At 39.7% G+C, this 22,484-nt stretch overlaps 1 protein-coding gene across 2 annotated transcripts in view; it reads right to left on the reverse strand.

Annotated features, from left to right (window-relative positions):
* The window catches only part of LOC106088828 (uncharacterized), a 109,506-nt gene that overhangs the window by 64,188 nt on the left and 22,834 nt on the right, over positions 1-22,484 (reverse strand). Inside the window, exon 1 of one of the 2 annotated variants that reach the window (XM_059364318.1) lies at positions 13,704-13,727. The exons of the other annotated variant lie outside the window; for it this stretch is intronic. The gene's annotated coding sequence lies outside the window, so the exon portion shown is untranslated. Of the gene's footprint in view, positions 1-13,703; positions 13,728-22,484 lie in introns of those variants that run through there. 2 annotated transcript variants of the gene reach the window in all.

A 22,484-nucleotide genomic window follows, 5' to 3' on the forward strand; every position in this document is an offset into this window, starting at 1 on the left:
GGATGCTATTTTGACCTCGAAGGCCTCTTCTAGATTAATAAATGATATCGAATCTTTGTCGAAATTTATTTTACAATTTTTATGTCTGTGTTTGATAAGGTAAAGGAATTTACATCTCTAAATTTTGCCCAATGAATGGCATATTGTACATTGATTAGTTCATCTTACAATTATTACTTGCTAGAACATCGCTTATCTTTTGCTCAATAAATGAAAAATCGTTATGGTCAGAATTTCCTGCAATGCATTTCCATGTGGACCCGATAAAATTAAGTGACCTTAAGTGACCGGGCATATTGTTATTTTACTCCGCAAGAATTTTCCTGTAACTCGTAATAGGTCTTTATTTTTTGGAAGAAAAATTTAAGTCAAGGATAGCTGCGGTAGAGGTATCCATTAGGTGGTTGATAACCTTCGTCTGTTTCCAGTGGAGCGGCAGATTTAGAGCCCAGGAGTAGGCTTAGAATGGACTCCAAAGACTCAAACACTAAACGTCTGGAGTCGGAAACCGCACCGCAGTCAGCCAAAAGGCAGCGGTCATCTGAAGGGCATCCCATGCCTTAAAGAACTAGGGCGAACAACAGTAAGATGGGTCCAAGAACCTTTTCTAATGTCGCTAGGGACAGTTTGATGATTCCAGTTGTCGACAAAAGAGAAGAACAGGGCTGTATACCTAGGAATAATTGGAGTGGAATAGTCGATGTCATTGCGGAATTTCCTGGGTCTCCTCCAGTTTGTGACGATGCAAGCTGGTACATAGGCCGATAAGACTAATTGTCTTCGGGGATCCAGGCTCAGTTGAAATGTATCGTTGTGCGCTAAAAAAGGTACATGACATCTGGCACTAGGCACCAGGTGCAGAACTAGATTTAGTCAAGAAGGAAGATATTCCTTCCCGACCAATGGCGCATGCTTGGATACCAAGGATTCCCTCAGATACTGAATCGATACTTGGAAGACTAAGGGAATGTAATCTCAATCTTTCAACCACCGACTGGAAGATTGGTAGATTAGATTTTTGAGATTATTTCCAAGTGTGGTTGGTAGAAGCCCTCTTACTAAAAAAGCCTCTACCTGTTTCCTTAAAATAGTCGAATATATCGAATTTTTATATTCATACACCCATTTATGAAGCAGCTCCGAGAATGATTTAAAACTACCTGTTGCTTAGAGACACCCCATGATTTCAGTTAATGTTGAATGTAATGAAATGTAATCAAATGAAACGTATTTGAGATTAGAAAACAAATTTGATAACCTATTTTGTGGCTATGTGTTTGGGGGACGCCTCGTGTAAACTCCACTAAACCAATGGCAATATGGGGTTAAAATAAATGGTATTTGAAAGAAGAGCACGATGCTGATATTTTTTAGGGCTAAGTGCCTGGGGGACAACCTCACCCCCGAAAACACCCCTAAAACGGATATCATGACAATATCGGGCTGAAATAAAGTATTTTAAGAATGGAGTACACCTTACATCCAAATTTAAATTGTAGACCAATAAAGATCATATGAGATTCAGATAAAGGTACTTATATTGTTAAACTGTTAGTCAAGCGATATACAATTTTCGTAGCATGGTATTTCACTAAAAGCTCTAATTGTCGAAAATAAATATTCCAAGGAAACTTTTCTTCCATATAAAGTGAAAGAAGGCACAGCGGAGCGGGCCCGGATCGGCTAGTATTACATATAAACAAATATATTCATGAAACAATATATCAACATACTTCGAGCAAGGATTTTTTCGCAATGCAAAATATATATTAAAATGTACTAAAACACCATTTTCATTGTGTCCTTAATTTCTTGACGGCTTATTGCTATATTGGTAATAAAATAAGTGAAATAATATCCCACACATATGTAAAGGGTAATTTTTTAAGAGCTTTAGGAAAGTTTTTCAAAAAAACCAATAAAATTCAGAATACGCATGAAATCTTTATTTGAATCGATAGTACGGTCCATATAATTAAATGTTTGAAGATTATTTCATGCAAATGTTGACCGTGCCTGCGCTTGAAACGGTCCATCCTTCAATGTTGTCTTCCAATGCGTCAATTGCAGCGGGCTTAAAAATAAAAAAAAAAAAATAGTCTAAAGGCGTAAAATCGCACGATCTAGGCGGCCAATTGACCGGTTCCGAAAGTGAAATCAAAATTTCACCGAACTCACTTCTCAATAAGTCCATTGTTACGCGTGCTGTGTGGCATGTGGAACCGTCTTAATGAAACCACATGTCACGCATGTGGTTTTTTGGGGCAAAAAAAAAAGTTAAGTCACTCAAGGATAGCTGCGATAGAGGTATGATAATCTGCGTCTGTTTCCAGTGGAGCGGCAGATCTAGAGCCCGGGAGTAGGCTTTGATAAATAGCTGCGGTGGTGGTATCAGGCCGTAGCATGTTGTCTGCTACAGAAACCTCGACTGGTGGAGCGGCTGCTCCAGGCTCCATTAGCCGACAGACGACTGGTCAGCAGGGGCTTTTGACGAAGACACCTTATTTCTTATTATGCCTATAATTTGCCTAGGTCATCGGCCTCCCCGGCAAAACCAACAAGCTCTCTAAGAGGTTGGAATAATAGAAAACGTATCGCTCTCAAGTTTATTGAGAGGCTTGGTATGAATGATCCTAAGACTCTCACTAATAGGGAGAGAGACTCCCTAAATTGGCCTCGGGGATTCGCTGCACAGGCTACCCCAAAGATTACACATCTAGATTCGGAAACTGCACCACAGTCAGCCAAAAGTCTGCTGCCACCTGAAGGGTATCCCATGCCTTAAAGAACTGGGGCGAACAACAGTAAGATGGGTCCAAGAACCTTTTGTAATGTCGCTGGGACAGTTTGATGATTCCAGTTGTCGACAAGGGAGAAGAACAGGGCTGTATACCTAGGAATAATTGAAGTGGGATCGTCAATGGACTGTCATCAGTATACTCCGATGTCCTTGCGGAATTTTCTGGGTATCCTCCAGTTTGTGAAGATGCAGGCTGGTACATGTGCGCTAAAAAAGGTAGGTGACATCTGGCACTAGCCACCAGGTGCAGCACTAGATTTAGTCAAAAAGGAAGATATTCCTTCCCGACCAATGGCGCATGCTTGGATACCAAGGATTCCCTCAGATCCTGAATCGATACGTTGAAGACTAAGGGAATGTAATCCCAATCTTTCAACCACCGACTGGAAGATTGGTAGATTAGATGAGGCCCATGGTGACCGGAGACATGCAGTATTCGTACTAAAGTCTCCGGCTGTCCTCAACAAGTCTGAAGGGTTTGTATCCTACGGATTCAACAAGTTGAAAGTGAAGGTCTATAGAAGCGGTGGGGTTAGGTAATCAGGTTACGACCCAGCAGTTGTTGATGAACACTTGCCTGAGGACCTACCGACCACATCGCTAAAGTCTGGCGGGTTGCAGGAGACTGAAAATCCCCCTGCCATTATCTAGACAGGAGGGGATGGCATCGAAACGGGACCCGACAAGCCCTCTATGGGTGGGTCACAAAGTTGGACTGGGCTCAAAGTGTGAGCCAGCCGGGAAGCACGGAACTCAAAAAGTATTTCGACAGCAGCAGTGTCCTGAGGAAGAGCGGTTCCACCGCTTTCTCACCTGCCCCTGAATGCGTACGGAAGCTCATCATGACAAGTTCTAACGAATTTTGCGAGGATGAACTCCCGGTGGAGTCAGAAGACGAGGCTAACACAACAGTAGTAGAAGTTCTGAATTCTGACTATGGCCCGGTTTCTACAGATAAATCTGCACTAATGTAAGGCCGCTTCGGCGGCACTAAAGGTCCTCCTGATGGCAGGGGTTTTTGACGTGGTTTTTATCCAAAAACCATGGGTGTGTGGAAGAATGGTTCGTGGACTAAGAATTCCGGGATTTAAACTTCTCGAGGGTACGGGGAATGGGAGGCACGGAGTCTGTATTCTTGCAAAGAGTAGTCAAAATGTTTTTCTGCTTTAATCGGTAAGCACCGAAGATTTAGTAGTAGCCAACCTCGAAATAAACAAGTCTCATTACTGGCTGGCTTCCCTATATATAGCACACGATTCAGAGATACCGCCTTCAAACCTTAAGTCGCTGGTTGAAGCTGCTTCTATAAGGAAGAAAAGCCTCATTGTAGGAAGTGATCCACATCACCAGATATGGGGAAGTTCGGATGTCAACGAAAGGGATGAGCTGCTTATTGTATGTATTATAAGTTGCAATCTGGTGATTTGTAATAAAGGGGATAAAACGACCTTTATTACCAGGAACAGACAGGAGGTACTAGATATTACTTTTGCATCGGAAGATATAAATGGAATAATATGCGACTGACAAGTGTTGGATGACCACAGCTTCTCTGATCATCGTTATACTAGTTTCAGCCTTGGAGAAAATACTGCAGTAGTGGTCCCTCGGCTAAACAGAAGAAAGGTGGATTAGGATAAATTTTAGCACAAATTCGGCACGTCTTTTCCTTCTAGACCAGAAAAAGTAGTGGAAACTACGGAGGATATAGACATAGTGGTCTCGCTTGGGGCAAACAGCGAATGCCTTGGTGTACCCCAGAGCTGGTTGACCTAGGAAGGACTGCAGGAAACTCTGCAACAGAGCAAAAGCCACAAGAGCACCACACGATTGGGACATCTAAAAGGCTGAGCTAAGAAAATATAAGGACGAGCTAAGAAAGGCTCAGAACAAATCCTGGGTAGAATTCTGCAGCTCCGTGGAGTATACATCTGAGGCCTCTAGTCTAAGGAAGATTCTGTCCTCGAGAACTATTACGGTGGGGTATATTCAGAAGGCAAAGAATGTATGGAAAATGTCTAGTGAGGAAACACATACACATTTCCCGGGAAATTCTCCAACGTACAACGTGGCTCCAGAAGAGTTTGTCACTGGTATGCATTCGTCGGAAGCTTTTAGGGAAATTGTGTCTGAGCCGAAAGTCCTTTGGGCGATAAGAAGTTTCGACTCCTCCAAGTCACCAGACCCTGATGATGTATCACCGGTTGAATTACAAGCTGTGTCTGATAGACCGGTACCCTGTCTCATGGAGATATAATCTGTTTATATCAGAATGTCATATATACCTGTGGGATGGAGGGGCACGAAGGTCGTTTTAATTCCGAATGCAGGAAAACCCTACCATACGAATACGAAAGATGTTTGTCCTATTAGTCTGTCATCCTTTATGCTGATGACTCTTGAGGGGTTGATAGAAACATACCTTAGGGCAAAGATCCCTGGAGATAGCCTGTCGCGGCAGCAGCATGCATATAGCAAAGGCAAATCCACTGAAACAGCCCTTCACGACCTAGTCGGCTACAAAGAGGGTTCTCTCGCTGTCAAGAGATATACTTCAGGAAGCTCTATGTTCAACAGCACTGAGGGCGACACCATCTGATGCACTGAAATTGATGCTACATCTTATGCCTATGGACATTGTGCCTACCCAAATTGCAGCGACCACTTGTTAAGGGAGCTTTCTCATTGGTCATGTGGCGGCCACGGACACTGTGTTATATTTGATACAATATCCGATTTCCAGGCAGTGTGGATTACACCCTACCTGAATAGCTTTTTGATAAAAAATTACAGTACTTCTATTCCTTATAGAACCGATTGGAACTACGATATCCCTGGTAGCAGAAGTTACATAGACTTGGTTCCAAACTAAACGACCAGATGGGCTATGGGGTGTACTCTTATGATATAGAACAGGTCATATCGAAAAGGTCCCCGACCACTGCAGTGTGTATCAAGCAGAGACCCTTGCAATTAAGGAAGTGGTGGAATGGCTAAGATATAATGTTATTACAACGATTGCCATAAATATCCTCTCAGACAGCCTGGCAGCCACTAAATCCCTGAAGAACGTATTTCTGAACACAAAAACCGCCCTCGACTGTCGCAGATCTCTCAAAGAGATGGCTGAACCAGAATATAATGATTAACGGTATCAAATGCCTTATTGTGGTCCAAAAGAAGTAAGAACGACAACATTTTATCATCCATGTTTTGACGAAGGTTTTCACCAACATCTAACAGAGAGGTGCAGCAGCTTCTTTTCTTCCGGTATCCAGATTGTCTGTCAGATAGTAAATTAGTCATTCTCATTATATGTCTGATCAATTTACTAATTTGATCAGACATAATGCATTCTTAAGCTTCAGACAAGAAAGGTAGTATAGCTATGGGGCGGTACTCTCTATTTGCTTTAGGAATAGGTAAAATCTTTGCAATTTTCCACTTAGCAGGAAAAATCGATTTAGTCAATATAGAGTTGAAAATGTAAGTTATGTAGGGTACTAAGTCAGGTAGTAATAGCCTCAGAAAGCTTGGATCATTTTCATTAAATCCCATAGTATTTGATTTAATTTTGTGAATGCTTTCGAAAACCTCATTCCCATCTACACAGCGGAAAGTAAATGGATGGAGTGCATAGCTGTTCATATATGTCCGAAATTGGTTCCACAGGTTCAATATTAACGAAACGTTCATTAAGCTCATTCAAGTCAACATGCGAATTATTTAGATGTTCATTTCTATTTCCGATTCCAATGTTACGAATTTCCCTCCATTTGCATTTCGTGTCTACAGCAGTTTGAAATTTGTTTTGAAAATAGGTCGCTTTTGCCGTGTTGATTTGTTTTGAAGCAGTCTTCCTGGCAGATTTGAATTGACTATATAAGAAGGGAGTTTTAAAAAGTTTCCAGTAGCAGATAACTGATAATATAACAATACCTTAGACTTTTGACTCACGAAAAACAGATCGAGAAGATTTGAAGATGTGCTTGTGAAATGTGTAGGAACAGTTTTGTTAGTCAAAAAGAGTCCAAGTGATTTCATGGAATTTGTAAGGGTATTTTCAACCAGGATATTTCTATTGAAATCATCAGTAATGACAATATCATTGTAGATCAAGGAAACAGGTTTTATGTTCTCTAACATATCAGTATATTCAACATTATTGCGTGGACGATAAACACAATAAAACTAAAAAAAACTTTAGTACTATAAAGTGTGGATACCTCAACTATTTAGTATATACTCTATTTTGCTTTGAGATAGCGATTTAAGTATTGTGCGATTTAAGATTTAAATGTGTTCGTTTCGTCATAACTTTTTGTTTCATTTAGGGAAAATTGACATTTCGGGACGCCCATTGAGAGCACAACCACAGTCGCTGTGCAAAAAGTCATTTTCTTACGCAAAATAAACGCGATCGTAAAACTTCTAATTGTAAATGGGTGTTTGTTAGTGTTAGTGATGTTGCTCACATGTATTTACTCTGGTTGGAAAAAAATTAAATGTTAAAGCTTATTTAACTATAACAGTGAAAATACTACAAAATCGAATTGTTTTTACAAATAAATACTGAATTTGATCTTCCAGATGGCTTCTTACACCGCAAGACTGTGACCTTACCGTCCTGGTGGTTATTGCCCTTATGGCAATTATACTGTCGGTAAAGATGTTCACACTCGACGTCCTCGCGTTAGCACCACACCACTTCACGCATTCCGTGATCGCCCGAATCTCCGCCTGGAGGACCGCATTATGGTCAGACAGTCTAAAACAAATCTCAGTCCCTGGGTTTTCAATATTAATCCCCAGGCCCACTCTGTCCTCTAGCTTTGATCCATCCGTGTAACATGATCTTCCAGATGGCAATACTAGGGTTCCATCAATCCAAGACTGTGCCGATGGCAGCAGTGCGTCGCACTCGACTTCAACGTTCATCTCAGGTAACCGATCGGAAACCCCTCCCCTTCCTTCCAGGTTTCCTATCGTCGCCTCGATTATACTGCGATGGTATGAGCTGCTCCCATCCTCAATCCATTCTCCAATCGCCTTAAGTCTTATAGCCGTAGTGGATGTCTCACACTTAATCTGTATATCAATGGGTCGGATATCTAGAATAGTCTCCAGTGCCCTAATGGGCGTGGTCCTCATCGCTTCTGAATGTGACACTTCCAATTCAGTTTCCTGTCCAAGATCACACCTAACTATTTGACCTTATCAGATATCGAAATCGTCTTATTGAGGAAACGTGCTGTGTTAAATTCGCCCACCTTCGTCTTCGTCGTGAACAAGCATATTTCAGTCTTCTCTGGTTTAACATTGAGACCTCTGGGTCTAACCCAGTCAGACCCTTTCGGCCCTTCTGCATAGCTCGTTCGGATCCTTACTCCTTAGAAGTATTATAACATCCGTAATTGGTCATTTATGGTGGTCAATAAAAGGAGTGTCGATAAAATGCCCCTCTGTGGCGTGCTTTGTACCACTTTCTCCTTTATATTTATGCCATGGGACACACAATTTATCCACCTGTTCTTTAGCATATGTTTTATCCAGTTTTTAAGGACCGGGTCCACCCGGTACTGTTTTAAGGATTGGATCAGTGTGTCGGTCCGCACATTGTTAAAAGCCCCCTCGATGTCAATGTATACCGCATACCGTGTGTACGTTTTGGCATCGAAGGATTCTTCTATTTTATGCACAACCTCGTGCAGGGCAGTCTCCACCGACCTTCCCTTGACATAGCCATGCTGTTTTTATTTGAGCATTTCGCTGGATTTCGTACTCTTTACAATGATGTCCACAATACTTTCAATGTTTTTGAGTAGAAAGGATGTAAGGCTTATGGGTCTGTAGGCCTTTGGTGTCGCATAACTTGCCTTGCCGGGCTTGGGTATAAACACCAACCTTGCCACCTGCCAGGCTTTCGGAGTATATGAAAGTCCTATGCATGCTGTGAAAATTTTGGGCAGACGAGGCGCCAGATAGTCTGCCTCTTTCTGTAGTAACGCCGGAAATATTCTATCAGGACCGGGTGACTTAAAGGGTTTGTAGCTCCTCCAGGATTACTTCACCATAATTTCCGTAATTATAAACCTTCGATCAACGTCATTATTCGAAGATTCCGGTGTCTCCGTCGGTCCATTCGTATCCTGTGAAAAATTGGTTTTCATCATAAGCCTCAACATGTCCTCCGTTGTCTCTGCTCTCATTCCCATGTCGTCTGCAAAAGTTTCAATTTTGACATGGGTTTTTGAGAGAAACTTTTTTATTTTGGCGGCGTCATTAAAGCTATCGACCTGTTCGAAGAAAAGCTTCCAGGAGGCACGTTTTGCCGCTCTGGTAATCTTATTGTATTCCTTGAGTCGTGTGTAATACACATCCCAATAAACTTTCGCTTTTTTACGACGTGCTCTGTTAAAAATCTGCGGACCTCTTTCCCAATATTGCGAATCTCCCCGGTCATCCAGGGTTTTTCTTGGTCTGATTTCCTTTCCCGAAGAGGACAACTATCTTCGAAGGATCTCACCCGTGCAGTCGTAATCCTGTTGACATTTTCGTCAATGTCTTCTATGCGTGGGCAATCTAAATTATCTTGCCCAAGTCTTCTTCTAAGTAGCCTTCCGAATTTTGTCCAGTTGGTTTTCAACTTATCCCGGAAGCTTGTCGGATTCGGCGCTGGCCGTGCTATTCTAAACCTAATGTAGCGATGGTCAGAGAAAGTGTGTTCCATGGAGACCCTCCAATCCTGAACCTCATTGATCAGATTTTCTTAATATATCGTCACATCTAATACCTCCTCCCTAATCCTGTTAACAAAGGTAGCGGTGTTACCAATATTAAGTTTTACTAGGTCGTTAGTATTCAAGAACTCTGCCAGGGCTTGACCCCTCTTATTAGTGTTGGTGCTACCCCACGAAATGTGGTGAGAGTTCGCATCGCACCCTATTAGTACCTTGTTTCCTGTCTGTTTTTCTTCCCTCACCAGCCGTTGCAGCTCCGACGTGGGTGGCGGTGTCGGAGAGTCGAAAGGCAGATAAAGTGATGCCAGGTATGCACCACCGTCTTGCTGTCTCACCACTGTTGCATCCGACGTTGACAACTCTGGGAAAAATATATAATACAAATTTCTATGACAAATAACGCAGGTCCTCGGCCGAGTACCAGTGTAGCATAGAATAAATGGTAGTTGATATGGGTTAGTCCAAAGACTTTGTTCCGGGTCGTCCATGGCTCCTGAATTACGGGAGGCGGCAGAACCGATTTTCTCAAAATTTTCGTGTATTGTGTTGGGTGGTCTGGAAGGAAACATAGGCTATATAATTTTTCGGTATCGGAAGGGGGACGGATCCTCCCCCTAATGCCAAAAACACAACCCAAAATCAAAAGCAGAGCGTTCTGGACTATATAGGTATCAAATGGAAGGTATTGAAGAGTAGAATACGAATATGGTATTAAAATTCGAGTAAGTACCCATCGGGCCGCCCCAACCCAAAATCTCCCCCTTACAGACATATTGGACGTTCATTTCAATATGGGGCTCAAATAAAAGGTATTCTGGAGTATATTTCGAATCTGGCATACAAAATCACATTGAAGAATAGGGGGTCACGCCACCCCTCAAAAACGCCATTAGACCCATTATGATACTTTTCTGAATCGATTTTCTTAAAATTTTCATAGATTGTGTACGTTTGTCTTTTTACTTACTTACTTACTTTACTTACTTACATAATTTATAGATATCGGATGGAGGCCGACCCTCCCCCTTACCCTAAAAACGCCACCCATATCCGAAAATGGTCCGATGGGCACAATAAGGGTATCAAATGAAAAGTATTGGAGACCAGAAATCGAATATGGTATTAAAATTTGGGTCCAAGAACCCAGCGGGCTCCCCAACCCCAAGACTCCTCTAAACAGATATATTCAAAGTTCATGTCAATATGGGACTCAAATGAAAAGTATTAGGCAGTAGATTATAAATATGGCGTAAAACATTAGGTCCAAGTAATGGAAGGTCGCCCACCCACAAATGGGCATATTAGCCGACCATGGCTATGGGACTCAAATGAAAGGTATTAGGAATATGACAATAAAATTTGCGTTCAAGACTAGGTGGTGCTTTTTCCTCCTAAAGATACGTCAAATGGGTTATTTGATCCATTATGACAATATGAGACTCAAATGAATGGTATTTAAGAGTAGAAAACGAATTTGATATCCAATTTTGGAGCCAAGTGTTTTGGGGTACGCCCTAAAGCACCTCCTAAACTGAACTTAATTTTCATTGGGAATAAAGAACAAATTTGATATCTATTTTCAGTGCAAAGTGTGGGTGGCCGCCCAGCTCCAAAACAAGCTCCTAACAGTTCATATTTATGGGCCATGGCAATATGGGGCTCAAATTAAAGGGATTTGTAAGTGCAGCGCGAATTTGATATCCATATTTGAGTTGAAATGTCTGAGGTGCCATCCCTCTCCTAATGAGAACATTACCCTAAGGAAAACATTACCACCATAAACCGAGAAGGGGCAAATTATCACACATCAATGAGTGCTTTCCGATTCAAGTTTAATCTCAATGATGAGGGGCATTTTTTATAGCCGAGTCCGAACGGCGTCCCGCAGTACGACACCTCTTTGGGGAAAATTTTTTAAATGGCCATGCATGGCATTGTTCCTCGCAAATGTCGCCAGCGTTAAGAGGGGATAATCACCGCTTTGTCCGTTCGAACTCGTTCAGCATCATAGATTACAATGGCACGAATTCGATATTCGCATTCAGGGCGAAGTGTCCCCACCCTAAAAAGATATAAGAGAGTTAAAGAAGGCGAAGCGGAGCGCCCGGTTCGGCTAGTATGCAATAAAACATTTTAAATAAAAAGGTGTATAAAAATATCAGTTCATCGTTTTTGCTGTTACTCATCCATTGCAATGTTATCTTATCATCTTGTTCAGCATTTGCACGAAAAAGATGCTTTGGTTGATCAAGATCCCCTATCAGAATTGGAGAGTCCGTTTTAGAGCATTTGACATGAACCAATCCACGTAGAGTAAAAACCGAATCAAGATGCTTCTGATTCTTTAACATCAACGCATTTTGAAAAATCTTATAGTTTTGATTGGTTAAATTTTCATTCACATAGAATGGTTTTATTAGTTTTTCTAAACATGGCTATATTCTTCAGTATAAATTTTTTATCAAATGGGCACGTAAGGTTTACCATGATGACTGTATCAGATGATTTATTGTTCTGCCTCATATTATTTACCGGATCCTTATAATTAAGGAAGTGGTGGAATGGCTAAGATAAAATGTCATTACGACGATTAGCATAAATATCTTATCAGACAGCCAGGCAGCCATTATATCCCTGGATAATGTATTTTGAACACAAAAACCGCCCTCGACTGTCGCAGATCTCTCAACGAGATGACTGAACAGTTCAAAATTCACCTATTCTGGGTGCCGATCCACAAAGATATCCCAGGGAATTGTAAAGCGGACGAGCATGCGAGACTAGGAACTATTCTACACATTCCAAGGATTCGGGAATCTGTGGGTATGCCTCTAGCGATATGTAAGCTAAGTTTTCAGGACTATGTGGCCTAATCTAGATTCGAAGAAGTCTACCGCTTTGCTGTCATTGGCTAGATGTCTCAGTCATTGTGTCCGTCATAACAGGCCACTGTCTAATCGGAAAACATGCTGACAAACTGAAGGTTACCAGCAATTACTTATATAGGATTTTCACTATAGGTTCTCATTTCTTTCAGAACATGTCTCATTTAGCGGATGTGAGTTTTTGAGCTTCTGCTGACCAATCGTTTGTCGGCTGGTGGAGCCTAGAGCAGCCGTTCCACCAGTCGAGGTTTCAGTAGCAGACAACATGCCTGATACCACCACTAGAGCTGTTGGGTCTTTGGAGTCAATTCTAAGCCTAGTCCCGGGCTCTAGATCTGTCGCTTCACTAGAAAGAGATGCAGATCATCAACCGTCTAATGGATAACACTATCGTAGCTATGCTTGCGTGACTTAAAATTTTTTTTTTTCCAAAAATAATGACCTGTTACGAGTTAAAGGAAAATTCTTGTAAGATTTTATAAAATATTACGATAACGTCATGCTCAAAGAAGGCGTCAATTGCGACCTTGCACTCTGGACTATTCTAGACCTCACCGTCTTGGTTGTTATGGTCCTAAGTGCCGTTTACTATCCGAGAAAAAATTTACACTCGACAATCTCGCACTAAAACCGTACCACCTGACGTATTCCTTCTATGACCAGCAAGAGGAAACAGAACTCGGTCTATGGCGCCTAAATGAGTTCTCTTTTTAGCTTTGATCACAATTGTATTTTTAGCATCAAGCGACAAAGTGAGAGCAATTCTACAGTTGATATTATAAATCTTTTAATTTATGTTCGGGGCTCAAAAATGTGGCCACTCTTTGTAAAATTTGCGTCTAATTGAACAGCTTAAAAATTGGCTGAAATTTGGAACGCAGAGTACGGTGTTTATCCACTTCTAATGATGGCGACATTTGGAAGGTACTGTACCATTTGGTATGGCAGCCATGTAAAAACTTCTTCACAAAGAGGTGTCGCACTGCCTGTTCGGACTCGGCTATAAAAAGGAGGCCCCTTATTATTGAGCTTAAAGTTGAATCGAACAGAACTCATTGAAATGTGAGAAGTTTGCCCCTATTCCTTAATAGAATGTTCATTGTCAAATTTGCATTTGCAGAGTATCAAGATCCGTACAGATACGACCCCAAAAAGCTGGTCCGAAGATTTGAAGCTGATTTGCTTACGATATTTAATATTCACGAGTAGATATATCCATTAATAGTAATTAAAACAAGGGTAGGTTAGGTTTAAGAGGCAGTCTGCCATCAGACTCACATAGACGTTTAATTAATTTGATTTTTCTAATTTTTCTAACTAATTATCAACACCTATAAGTTTGACATTTGCTGTAAAATTTTGAGAGCTTAAAATTTGTCAATTTTTTCTTTCACGGCTCACTGTGTTCCTATACCATCATATGTGTATATATAAGAATATTTATATTTCAATTAGTCAACCCGCTAATTTTGGCTTATAGCACCCAAAATCACGAAATTAATTTTTTGTATTTATTTATTTATTTTTTATTTATTTGTTATTATAACCAATACAAAAGATAAAATCTTATATAACAGTATAGGATTACAATTGGTAAATACATACAATAACAATAACAAAAATTAAACTTAGTGAAACCACAACTAAAAAATGTAAAAATAGATTAGATAATTTGAATTTAAATGAGCATGCAATAATAATTTAAACTGCCGTGTGTTGCTGTTGTTTTGAATAGAAATAAGTTGGTAATTGGTTCCAAATGCGAACAGTACGGTCCAGTTCGAGTTGAAGAAAGTTAGTCGAGATATAAGATACTCGGAAGCTTGTTTGTTGAATATCCTATGAAGCATCGTTATTGATATAAAAACAAGTAGATTCTCCAGTGAAAGCCCAAATATCTGCTTGGAAAATCTCATATATAGTATCGTCTTATCGCAAAAACATATATTGCGATGTTATTGAATGTGACGCACCTATTAAGAGGATTCTCACTTAGTTTAGGTCTGTTCGCGTACTTTTCCAGTAAAAATTTGCAGGAGAGCAAGAGCCAATTAACTCTCTTGAAAAAAATTCCAAACAAAAGTACGCGAACGATATCCAGTAAAAATTTGCAGAAAAACAGCTGATTTTTGTTTTGGCTGGATTTTTATTTGCTTGTTTGGAAAACAATTTTTTAAATAAGTAATGCTGGCGATACTTTGAGGTATTTTCCTTAGATAAACATCAATTTATTCACCCGAGAGTGAAAAGGCTAGAAGGGGAGCCATTCGTATATCCGTGATCTCCGTGCCGCTGGATAGCCATCAAAAATTACAGTGCAATCCCATGGCAGCCGGTTCTACGTACCGCAATGAACCGATGGAGTCTTTCAGTGTAAAATACACTGCTAAAACAACAACAACCGTGCACGAAGCTACGAATGTCATCCGTAGCGCCAAGTCGCGCAAGGCACTAGTTCCAGACAGAATCTCTACACTGATGCTGAAGAATCTGGATCTGCCTGGAGTCGATTACCTTACAACTGTCCTCAGCCTATCTGAACACTATTATAATACCCGATGTTTGGAAGATGGGCAGTCTGATCCCGCAACTGAAACATGGAAAGAGCACGAGCAAGGGAGAGTCGTATAGACCGATCTCACATCGCTCATCAATAGCCAAGACGCATGAGGGAGTACTCCTCCCGCTCCTCTCGTTGGACAATTTCAGCATGTATTTCGAAGGCTGCATAGGACAACAACTGCTTACATGCCATCACGATATTCAAAAGCACTTGTTGTGCTGACAATGATACCTTGGACTAACCATCTAATGCTTTTGGATATTGTGGCTGGATAAATTGCTACGACCACTGATGTGAGGCTAAGGGAGCTTTCTATTTGGTCATGTGGCGGCTACGGACACTTTGTTATCATTGAAGATATCTATCCGTTCACAATAGGCAGACCAATTTGCACGGTGCGTCTTTATTTGAACCCATATAAAGGGAAAGTCGGAGAAAGGAGGAGTCGTTTGCTCAAAACATCCTTGAACCGGACATAGTATAAGATAAGACAAACTAATACAGCAAGTTTTAAAAGATTAATTAGCTTTTTGAAACATTTAGTCACTGAACTGTTTAAAAATGGAAATATAACCAAGTTCGAGATGATAAAACTAACAAGCATTGCAGCAGAAGCACCGGAGTTATACGGACTTCCCAAAATACACAAAGTCGGAATTCCTCTTAGATCAATAGCTTCCTCGATGAAAGTGCCATGCGGGAAATCCCTTGTCACCTATTATTGCCAATATAATACTTGACAAACTTCTTGACGATGTGATAGAGGAACTTAGGACTATGGACAAATACGTGGACGATATTTTTGCCATAGTTAAAAGGAATCGAATGGAAATAATACTTAAACACCTCAATTTATATCACAACAATTTCAAGTTCACGCTGGAAAAAGAACCAGAAAGTGCAATACCCTTTTTGGGTATTGAAAATAGAAAAATAATAACAAATTGGTATGCAAAACCTACATCATCCGGGAGAATAATTAATTTTAATTCGACACAACCATTCAAAATGAAAATTAATACTGCCACAAATCTTGCAAAGAAGATATTTGATACAAGCGATAACAAATTCCACAAAGAAAATAAGATAATACTAAAAGCTATATTAAAAAAGAATAATTTCCCAACAGACACTATAAAATATATATTCGAAAGGAGTAGGCTGGATATTGAGTTATCCACAACCAGAAAGACAAAGGTTAAATTATCTCAGAGTACCATTTATTCCTAAACTGACGGAAAACAGAACTCTTGAACAAATGATAACAACAACAAACACGGCAATTGCATACAAGTCTAACGAAACATTACAAACAATATTTGCGAGAAGAGCAATAAAAAGAGACAAACTCAAAGAAAACAACGTTGTTTACGAAATAACTTGCAAGGGCAACGAAAAAGAAAAATGCAACAGAGTTTATGTGGGAACAACAAAAAGAAGATTAGGTGTACGATTGAGCGAACACGAAGCAGATATAAGACAAGGAAAATACAGCACAGCACATTAACGAAAGTAAACACACTGCGGATTTGAAGAACATAAAAATACTGGACAAAGAGAGGATTGAAAACAATCGGTATACATTGGAAAGCCTACGGATTCAAGAGAGAATACAATACAAATGTCAATCAACACCAAAGAGGACAAAGACAACATCAAACTACAATACTCGGTTGCAATAGCTTAAAGTGAAAATACGTTCTGTGATACTAGATAAAGGTTTTTTTGAAAATTAATTAATTATTTATTTATTATTTATACAAAATGTGTGCGGACTGCACCCGTTTTTTATAAATATAAGTGAAAGAAAAATGAACTAACTGTAAGTAAAAAGATTAATCATGAAGTCATAGGAAATTGTAATTTTCATAGCCTACTTTGTTCTCCAATAGAAATTCAAAATAAAAACCCCTGAAGAAGTCGAAAATAAACTGACGAAACGTTGGGGAAAAATAATGAATTAAATTAGTTTTATTCATAACAAAAACATGACCATAAAGCCCGTAAAAACCTTCTATTAAATAACATAAAAAGTTGGTCAATAACGAAAATACAATTAATATCCTGATTAGTATCTAAAATGTGTCCTGTATAAGCTTGTATATTACACAGGTCGGTGATGGATGAAATTTGACAGGGACGACCACAATCATATACATCTAAGTTCACTAGTCCACGCCTTGTTAAAACGGAGGTCAGATTTTCGTTAACAAAGAACGGGGTATTTTTTTTTTTAGTTTTAAAGGCTCCTTAAAATAACGCAAAGTTAAAAACTTATTTAAATTTTTTGTTTGCCGTGAGATTTCAAGGCGCTGAATCGATTTCAGTTTTGGTTTACTAGCAATAATGGTGTTACATATGTTATAGAATATTTAAGGCAGATTTTCAGTTTCAACGAATGGAATTCCGTTTATGAGTAGGTCCGAAGTAACTAAAGCATTTCTCCATTGCTAATTTCATTTGGTACAGTTCATTTTTAAGCATTATAATAATCTTTTTGTAAATCCATATATTTCTCTATGTACAGCGGTCAAAAAAAGTATTCATCATTAGCAAAATTGATAATAAATTCACTTATTTTGGGTAACTGATGAAAATTTAAAGTAAACAAATAATGCAGTTTTATGCAATAGTTTATTTTTCGTAATATGTTTTAAAATAAATTCAAAAAATAAATTTAATTAGCGCAAAAAATGCAATTTTATATAATAACACCAAAAACAGAACAAAAAAAGTATTCATCATTGATGTGCTATCATCAAAGTCAAATTCAAATATTATTTGGGAATCCCCCTTTTCTGTTTTATTTAGTAAAGGAGGCTTTGCCCTTGACAGCAAATATGTAATTTCATTGAAAATATAGTTTTTGTCAAAATGGGTCGTAAGCAAAACGAGGTTTCTGATGAGGTAAAAGTTTTGATAATAAAACACCACAGGAATGGTTTAACTCAAAAAACTATCAGTGAAATATTAAATAGACCTCGATCTACTATACAATCCATCATCAGAAAGTGGACAGAAACGAAAACTGTTGACAATAAACCAAGATCTGGTCGACCAAAAGCACTTTCAGTTGGAGATGTGCGTTGGCTAGTGCGGCAAGTTCAGAAAACTCCGAAGACAAATGCGACCATTCTTCGTAAAAACACTATGGAATATTTAGGGAAGGAAGTTACTACACAAACAATTCGAAATACACTCAAAAGGCATAGTTACAGAGGAAGAACTGCACGTAAGAAGCCCTTTATAAATAAAATAAACCGAGTGAAAAGGCTAAACTTCGCAAAAATGTATGTAAAACAGCCCGAATCATTTTGGAAAACAGTAATTTTTGCAGACGAGAGCAAGTTTAATCTTTTTGGGTGCGATGGAAAGGTCATAGTGTACAGAAAACCAAATACAGAGCTTGAAGAACGAAACACAGTTGCTACTGTAAAACATGGTGGAGGTGGTTTAATGGTTTGGGGGTGTATGGCGGCTTCAGGAGCGGGAAATCTTGAAATTATTAATGGAGTAATGGATCATAAGTATTACATTGACATTTTAAAGAGGAATTTAAAAGATAGCGCTGTAAAACTTGGGCTTGGTAATAACTTTCAATATTATCAAGATAATGACCCCAAACATTCTGCTTTAAATACCAAGATGTGGATGCTGTATAACTGCCCCAAAGTCATTAAAACTCCTCCTCAAAGTCCCGACTTGAACCCAATTGAACATCTTTGGGAACATCTCGAACGCAAATTGAGAACGCGCAATTTTTCGAGCAAGAGTCAAATGCAACAGGTGATAATGGAGGAATGGACTAATATAGACCAAAATATAACCGCTAAATTAGTCCAATCGATGTCAAACCGTTTAAAAGAAGTTATAAGACGCGGTGGTCGAATAACAAAGTATTAATTTTTTTAAATTATGTTATTTATTTTTTTGTTTTTTTGCAATGATGAATACTTTTTTTGTTTAATTTTTTGTGTTCAGCTGTAAAATGGCCCTTTTTGTTCCAATAAATACTATTTTTTTCTTTAAAAACAATGAAATTGTGTACATATATATCACACAAGCACTACTGCATCATTAGTTTAATATGTTTTTATTCCAATTGTCTTTTGTAGACTTATTAAAAAAAAAAACATTGAATGATGAATACTTTTTTTGACCGCTGTATAGCATCAAATTTCGTTTCAAAAGATTATACTATTCTCTTTTCACTCTCTTTAATTTTTTCATCTATTTTACTACAAATGAGCTTATTATGTTTTGACATTTGTCAATAATATGCCCAAGACGTTTGTTTGATTCGTACCCAGAAAATCGCAGGGTTTTTATTGTTAACAAGATAGCAAGAGAATCAATTGCTGGGGCCTATTTCTCGCATCCGCTATCGAGCGAGTTTTTGTTCGAAGATTAATTCCGTTCCGTAAGTACAAATTGGATCATAGCTTACGATCGTAATTTGTCAAAAAGTTATCGATTTCTGGGAAGAAAAAATCTATACGCAGAGCATATTTTGTCATCTCAAAGGTTAGGTTAGGTTGAAAAGAGGGTGCAGATATTAATCCGCCCCATGCCACTATGGACATACACCTAAGCCAGTAATCGGCTTGTTGTGCGCTCTAAAAACTATAAAGTAACCTCTAAAAACAAATTTTAAGTAAGGAATTCCGTGCTACTTACAAAATCCTTAATTGTTTTCAATAATACTTCCCTAAGTTGGATCATGCCTGGTATTGTGTCTCCACCTAAGTACCGGTATCTGTTAGACGCGAAAGTCGGGCAATGAGAAAAAATATGCTCCAACGTCTCATCATCTTCCCCACATGCCCTACACATGCTATCACTTGCTGCATCGATTTTACGTAAGGAAGCTCGTATGTGTCGCGTTATGATACCAATAGCTATACTGAGCACCTTCTTGCTTCCTTTCAATAATAGCCTCGTCTTCTCACGATCTGGATTGCCCCCATAGGATTTTCGCCGTCCTATCAACCGTTTCGCTGTTCCAAAATGTTACATGCGCATTCGTCACCCACACCCTTAACTAGGACTGCGTCGACCCGAAAGGCTTCAGGTAAACCAAGTCTATTGACGGCAGTACTCTGGCCTTCACCGCCAAAATCGTCTGATCTTTCATTTCACCTTACTCCGTTATGGCCCATCACAAAAACGATGGGGATTTTGCCATCTTCAGAGAAGACGTTAATCTCCTTCTTACACTGCAAGACTGTTCGTGACCTTGCCGTCCTGGTTGTACTGCCCTTAGGGCAATTTTACTGTGTGTAAAGATTTTCTCACTCGGCGTCCTCGCGTTAGCACCACACCACTTCACGCATTCCGTGATCGCCCGGATCTCCGCCTGCAGTACCGTATTATGGTCAGACAGTCTAAAACAGATCTCAGTCCCTGGGTTCTCAATGTAAGCCCGCAGGCCCACTCTGTCCTCTAGCTTTGATCCATCCGTGTAACATGATCTTCCGGATGGCAATACTAGGGTTCCGTCAATCCAAGACTGTGCCGATGGCAGCAGTGCCTCGCACTCAACTTCAAGGTTCATCTCAGGTATCCGATCGGAAACTACTTCCCTTCCTTCCAGCTTTCCTATCGTCGCCTCGATTATACCGCGATGGTATGAGCTGCTCCCATCCTCAATCCGTTCTCCCATCGCCTTAAGTCTCATAGCCGCAGTGGCTGCCTCACACTAATCTGTATGTCAATGGGTAGGATCTAGAATAGTCTCCAGTGCCCTAGTGGGCGTGGGTATGTTTTTCTGAACCTGTTGTATGGTCCTTATGTTACACTTATCCATAGCAGTCCACCAAACTACTGAGGCGTATGTAAGTATTGGTCTAATCACGTTCCTGTAGAGCCAAAGGACTATCCTCGGATTCAGGCCACATTTGGAGCTTACGGCCGGTCTACATAGTGCCCAACATCTGTGAACCTTCTCAGTACGCTTCTGAATGTGACACTTCTAATTCAGTTTCCTGTCCAAGATAACACCTGAGTATTTGACCTTGTCAGATATCGAAATCGTCTTATTGAGGACACGTGGTGTGTTAAATTGTCCCACCCTCGTCTTCCTCATGAATTGGCATATTTCAGTTTTTTCTGGGTTAACATTGAGACCTCTGGGCCTAGCCCAGTCAGAGCCCTTCTGCATAGCTCGTTCGGATCCTTACCCCTTAGAAGTATTATACCATCGTCTGCGTAGCAGACGGGTTCAAATCCCTCCTCAGTCAGCATCCGTAATAGGTCATTTATGGTGGTCACCCATAGGAGTGGCGATAAAATGCCCCACTGTGGCCTATCACACGATAGGCTGTCTCCTTGTCTGAAAATCGTTTGGTATTGAATGGTTCGGAGAGATTCTTTCCTATTCTATCAGCACGTGTCATCCTGCGGAGACTTCTTAATTTTGCAGGGATACCGTACTCAGGCATGGATTGAAATACCTTTGAACGTAAAGGAGTATCGAAAGCGGCTTTGTAGACAACAAAGAGATGGTAGGTGTTGATTTGTCCTTCTCGGGTCTTTTCCAGGATTTGACGCAGTGTGAATATCTGGTCCAGGGTGGATTTACCAGGTCTAAAGCCGCATTGATAGGGACCAATTATTATTTTTTTAATAATATAATTTTGCTTTTCAAATTATTTTTAATGTCTGATTGATCTATTGAATTATATTATATTGGGTTGCCTAAAAAGTAATTGCGGATTTTTTAAAAGAAAGTAAATGCATTTTTAATAAAACTTAGAATGAACTTTAATCAAATATATAATTGTCATTTTGTTCGATAACCTTTTGCCATCTTCCTGGCAAATTTAGTATTCCACGCTCATAGAACTTCTGGCCTTTATCTGCAAAAAACTGAACCAATTGCGATTTTATAGCCTCATCATTGCCGAAAGTTTTACCATTTAAGGAGTTCTGCAAAGATCGAAATAATTGGTAGTCTGATGGTGCAAGGTCAGGGCTATATGTGGATGCATCAAAAGTTACCAGCCAAGCTCACTCAGTTTTTGGCGAGTGACCAAAGATGTGTGCGGTCTAGCATTGTCCTGGTGGAATATGACACCTTTATGATTGACCAATTCTGGTCGCTTCTCCTTGATGGCTGTATTCAATTTATCCAATTGTTGACAGTAAACATCCGAATTAATCGTTTGGTTCCTTGGAAGCAGCTCAAAATATACCACACCCTTCCAATCCCACCAAACAGACAGCATAACCTTCTTTTGGTGGATATCAGCCTTTGAAGTGGTTTGAGCTGGTTCACCATGCTTGGACCATGATCGTTTTGGACTAACGTTGTTGTAAACAATCCATTTTTCATCTCCAGTTATGATTCGTTTTAAAAACGGATCGAATTCATTGCGTTTAAGGTGCATATCACAAGCGTTGATTCGGTTTGTTAAATATATTTCTTTCAATACATGTGGTACCCATATTAAAATTGACGCCAAACAAACAAATGTAAACAAAATTTTGCGCACTTT

This window comes from Stomoxys calcitrans, chromosome 3 (assembly GCF_963082655.1).
Source record: "Stomoxys calcitrans chromosome 3, idStoCalc2.1, whole genome shotgun sequence".
NCBI classification, from domain to species: Eukaryota; Metazoa; Arthropoda; class Insecta; order Diptera; family Muscidae; genus Stomoxys; species Stomoxys calcitrans.